Source organism: Trichosurus vulpecula, chromosome 1 (genome assembly GCF_011100635.1).
Source record: "Trichosurus vulpecula isolate mTriVul1 chromosome 1, mTriVul1.pri, whole genome shotgun sequence".
NCBI lineage: Eukaryota > Metazoa > Chordata > Mammalia > Diprotodontia > Phalangeridae > Trichosurus > Trichosurus vulpecula.
The window spans coordinates 455,592,615-455,598,614 of record NC_050573.1 but is presented as its reverse complement, the minus strand read 5'-3'; the positions used below and the strand labels follow the sequence as shown (position 1 = coordinate 455,598,614).

At 39.0% G+C, this 6,000-nt stretch overlaps 1 pseudogene; it reads left to right on the top strand.

Annotated features, from left to right (window-relative positions):
• The first annotated feature begins 231 nt into the window (after positions 1-231).
• The window catches only part of LOC118839813, a 99,851-nt pseudogene continuing 94,082 nt past the window's right edge, over positions 232-6,000 (top strand).

The window sequence follows — 6,000 nt, the reverse complement described above, 5'->3', positions numbered from 1 at the left end:
GGTGGGGGGCAGAGCCAAGATGAAGGAGTGAAAACAGGGACTTACCAGAACCTTCTTACAAATCTTGTCACATAGAAGTCATTGCAGGAAGGGAGGCATCCCAGCAAGCCCCACCTTAGCAGACCAGTGGGAGTTCCTGAGTGCCAAGGGTTGGAGCTGGCAAGCACCATCACCAGGACCACAGGCATGCCTTTGCACATCCAGGGGAATTGGCAGACAGCAGTGTAGACAATGGCTGAGACCACGCATGCTATAATACAGTCCAAATGTAAGAGGAGACTTCCAGCAGCCAGACCACCCTGCCCCCTACCCCTACACTGCGACAGGCAAGGAAAACTCAGAAAGTCTTCACCAGGTTATCCTTGGCACACACCAGGTAGTTTTAGCTCAGCACGAGGTGAGTGGCAGCATTATATAGCCATTAGTTGATAAAACAAGAAGAAACAGCACACAAAGCCAGCAACCAGGCCCCCAGTTCCCAGCAAAGATGCTTGGGACAGAGTCCCCTGTGCCTCAGAAGCAGAGATGGACTTTAAAAGCCAGGAAAAATGTAACTACAGTGAAGAAGCAATCCAGGAAAAGAAGACCACTTGTTCTTAATATGGAAACCGGAAAGGTCAAAATACCAATTCAGAACAGGACAGCATTTACACTATACCCACATCTGAAACGGTAAAAATCAAATATGAACTGGTCTCAAGGCCAAAAAACAATCCTGAAAGAAATAAAAAAGGATTTCAAAAGCCAAATTAGAGAGGTTAAAGAAAAAATGGAAAAAAAAAGACTGATGAGAACAAATATTTAAAAAGTAAAATTGGCAAAATGGTTAAGGGGGTTCAGGATCTAATGGAAGAAAATGACTCCCTGAAAAGTAAGATTGACCCAATGGAAAAGGAGGTAAAGAAGCTAAATGAAGAAAACAATTCATTAGAAATTAGAATTGGGCAAGTAGGAGCTACTGACTTCGTGAGGCATCAAGAATCAGTCAAACGGACTTCCGGGGGTGGAGCGAAGATGGTAGCTGGAAAGCAGGGATTTTCATGAGCTCCCCACCATGTCCCTCCAAAAGCCCATAAAAATGGCTCTGAAAAAATTCTAGAACTGCAGAACCCACAAAATAGCAGAGGGAAGCAGGGATCCAGCCAGGACAGCCTGGATGGTCTCTGGAGGCAGTCCATCGCAGGCAGAGTGGAGGGGAGCAGAGCTCAGCATGGGAGGCAGCAGGGACAACCAGACCAGGAGCCAGGCAGGACAGGCCTAGCACCCTGAATCAGTGAGCTGTGGCAGTTACCAGACTTCTCAAACCACAAACACCAAAGACAACAGAGAAGGTTAGTGGGAAAAGCTGCGGGGGACAGAGGTTGTGGTTTGGCCACCACCCCAGGGGCAGCGGGGGAGGTGCACATACAGAACTACAGCTGCAGTTACTTCTGACACCAGGCCCACGTGGTGGGAGGAATTAAGTGGCGGATCAGAGCAGGAGTGCAGTGCCTGCTGAAGATTTGCATCAGGTCCAGGTTGGTGGTTCTTGAGGAAGGAGGAGTGCTGGGGTGGCAGAGCTGGCTGTATAGAAATACTTCTGAAATCAACAGTGCATCCCATCAAGCTTGGAACAAAGTACTCTTTGCTCTACAAGCAGTCATATCCCTACCAAAAACTCAAGGGTCAAGTAAGTTGGCTGGGAACAGGGCCAGGCAGCAAAAACACAACCAAATTCAGTCTCAGACTTTGGAATCCTTCTTTGGTGACAAAGAAGACCAAAACATATGGCCTAAGAAGTCAACAAAGTCCAAGAGCCTACACCAAAATCCTCCAAGAAAAACATGAACTGGTCTCAGGCCATGGAAGAGCTCAAAAAGGATTTGGAAAAGCAAGTTAGAGAAGTAGAGGAAAAATTGAGATGAGTAATGAGAATGATGCAAGAAAACCATAGAAAACAAGTCAATGACTTGCTAAAGGAGACCCCAGAAATACTGAAAAAAATATTGAAGAAAACAACACTTTAAAAAATAGACTAACTCAAATGTCAAAAGAGCTCCAAAAAGCCAATAAGGAGAAAAACACCTTGAAAGGCAGAATTACCCAAATGGAAAAGGAGGTCCAAAAGACCACTGAAGAAAATATTACCTTAAAAATGAGATTGGAGCAAGTGAAAGCTGGTGACTTGATGAGAAATCAGATATTATAAAACAGAACCAAAGGAGATGAAAAAATGGAAGACAATGTCAAATATCTCATTGGAAAACCACTGACCTAGAAATAGATGCAGGAGAGATAATTTAAAATTATTGGACCTACCTGAAAGCCATGATCAAGAAAAATAAGCGTAGATATTGTCCTTTCAAGAAATTATCAAGGAGAATTGCCATGATATTCTAGAGCCAGAGGGTAAAATAGAAATGGAAAGAATCCACAGATTGACTCCTCAAATAGATCCAAAAAAGAAAACTCCTAGGAGCATTGTTGCCAAATTCCAGAGCTCCAGGATCAAGGAGAAAATACCTGCAAGCAGACAGAAAAAACATTTGAATACCGTAGAAAAACAAGCAGGATAACACAGGATCTGGCAGCTTCCACATTAAGGGACCTAAGGGCTTGGGAATATGATATTCCAGAGGTCAATGGAGCTAGGATTAAAACCAAAAATCACATACCCAGTAAAACTGAGTATCATGCTCCAAGGCAAAATATGGATTTTCAATAAAATAGAAGACTTTCAAGTTTTCTCAGTGAAAAGACCAGAGCTGAATACAAATTTGACTTTCAAACAGAACAATCAAGAGAAGCATGAAAAGGTAAACAAGAAAGAGAAATCATAAGGGACTTACTAAAGTTAAACTGTTTTGTTTACATTCCTACATAGAAAGATTATATGTATGATTCATGAAGCCTCAATATCATAGTAGCTGAAAGGAGTATGCAAATATATATATATATATATATATATATATATATATATATATATATATATATATATATATATATATATATATATGTATACGTATATATACATATGTGTGTCTATGTATGTGTATATGTGGGTATATATATGTGTATGTGTGTGTATATATATATATATATATACACACACACACACACACACACAAAGGGCACAGGGTGAGTTGAATATGAAGGGATGAAATCTAAAAATAAAATCAATTTAAGGGAGAAGAGAGGAATATATTGAGAGAGGGAGAAAGGCAGAGATAGAATGAGGTAAATTATCTCACATAAGAGTGGCAAGAAAAAGTGGTTCTGTAGGAAGGGAAGAAGGGGCAGGGGAGGGGGAATGAGTAAATCTTGCTCTCATCGGATTTGACCTGAGGAGGGAATACCATACACACTCAATTAGGTATCTTACCCCACAGGAAAAAAGGAGGAAGAAGATAAAAAAGGGGGAATGATAGAAGGGAGGGCAGATGGGGGGAGGAAGTAATAAAAAACAAACATTTTTGAAAAGGGACAGGGTCAAGGGAGAAAATTCAATAAAGGGGGATAGGTTAGGAAGGAGCAAATCATGGTTAATCTTTCACAACATGAGTATTGTGGAGGGTTTACATAATGATACACATGTGGCCTATGTCGAATTGTTTGCCTTCTTAGGGAGGGTGGGGTGGGGGAGGGAAGAGGGGAGAGAATTTGTAACTCAAAGTTTTAAAAACAGACATTCAAAAACAACAGCAACAAAAAAAAGTTTTTTCATGCTACTAGGAAATAAGCTACACAGGCAACAGGGCATAGAAATTTATCTTGCCCTACAAGAGAAGAAGGGAAAGGGGGATGGGATGTGATTGGGGTGAGAGATGGGAGGGCTGACTGGGGAACGGGGCAACCAGAATATATACCATGTTGGAGTGGGAGGAGGGCAGAAACAGGGAAAAATTTGTATTTCAAACTTTTGTGAAAATCAAGGCTGAAAACTAAATATATTAAATAAATTTTAAAAAAAAGAATCAGTCAAAGGAAATCTAAAGAACTAAAAAGTACACCAAAACATAAAATATGTCATCAGAAAACCAACTGACTTGGAAAATAGATCCAGGAGTGATAACCTAAGGATTATTGGTCTACCAGAAAGCCATGATGAAAAAAGCACCTGGACGATATCTTCCAAGAAATCCTCAAGGAAACCTACCATAAGGTCCTAGAAACAGAGGGCAAATAGTCATCACAAGAATCCACCTCCCACCCTCTGAAAGAGATGCCAAATTGAAAACTCCAAGGAATATCATAGCCAGATTCCAGAATTATGTTAAGGAGAAAATCCTGCAAGCAGCCAGAAAAAAAATAGAAATATCTCAGAACTACTATCAGGATCACGCAGGACCTCACAGCTTCTACATTAAAGGATGGAAGGCATGGAGCAAGGATGAAAGGCAAAGGAGCTTGGACTGCAACCACAGATCAACTGTGCAGCAAAATTAAGCATAATATTTCAGGCAAAGAGATGGACATTCAATAAAATAAGGGAATTCCAGACCTTCCTGATGAGAATGCCAGAGCTCAAAGGAAAATATGATCTTCAAATACAAAAGTAAAAAAAGGCATAAAAAAGTAAATGGGGGGGAAACCTTGTGATTCAATAAGAGTAAACTGTTTACATCCTTATATAGAATTATATTGTTTTATATATGATATACAAATATATACATATAATTGTTAATCTTTAGAAAGTACAGTTATGACAATTAAAAGGAATATACATATAAAGATGGTTTGAGTATAAACTAACTGATGTGATGATAAAAAATAATTAAGGGCTACAAAGGGATTGTTCTGGGAGAAGAGATAAGGAAGAGATAGAGCAGAGTTTGAGCTTTATTCTCTGGTTCAAGGAGGGAAGAACATACATTGAAATGTATAGAAATCCAAGTTTTCCTACAGGCAGTAGTAGTAGAAAGGGAAAAGAAAGGAGGGGGTATTTAGAAGGGAACTAAGAAGTAGTAAGGGAAAAGGGAAGACAAGGGAGGAGTGTTGATAGGGAGGGGAAATTGAGGGAGGCAGATGTGAAAAGCAAAACTTTTTTGAGGAAAGGAAAGGAAAAATAAAACTATAAATTGGGGGGGGCACAGAATAGGATAGAGAAAAGACACAGATAGTAATCAAAACTGTGAATGTGAATGGGATGAACTCTTCCATAAAACAGAGATGGATAGCAGAATGGATTAAAAACCATAAACCTGCAATGTGTTGCTTACAAGAAATACACAGGGTAAAGTTCAAAGTTGGAGTAGAATATGTTATTCTTCAGGGGAAATAAAAAAGGCAGAGTTAGCAATCTTAATCTCAGATAAAGGAAAATAAAAAACAGATCTAATTAAAGGACATAAGGAAGGAAACTATATCCTACTAAAAGGCACCATAGACAATGATGTAGTATCATTACTTAACATATATGCACCAAGTGGTACAGCATCCAGATTCTTAGAGGAGAAGTTAAGGGAGTTACAGGAAGAAATAGACAGCAAAACTATACTATTGAAGGATCTCAATCTCTCCCTCTCTGAACTTGATAAATCTAACCTCAAAATAAACAAGAAAGAAGTTAAGGAGGTGAACAGAATTTTAGGAAACATAGATATAACAGACTTATGTAGAAAACAGAATGGGGATAGAAAACAATATACCATTTTTCAGTGGTACATGGAATACACACAAAAATAGACCATTTACTAGGGCATAAAAACCTCACAATCTAGTGCAGAAAGGCAGAAATAGTCAATGCATCTTTTTCAGATCCTGATGCAATAAAAATTATTTGTAGTAAAAGGCTACAGAAAGATAAACTTAAAACTAACTGGAAACTAAAAAATCTAATCCTAAAGAATGAGTAGGTCAAACAACAAATCATGGAAATAATCAGTAACTTCATTCAAGAGGATGAAAATAATGAGACAACTTGGCAAAATCTATGTGAGGCAGCAAAAGGAGTTCTTAGGGGAAGTTTGATATCTCTGAATACTTACATGAATAAAATAAAGAAAAAGGAGATCAATGAAT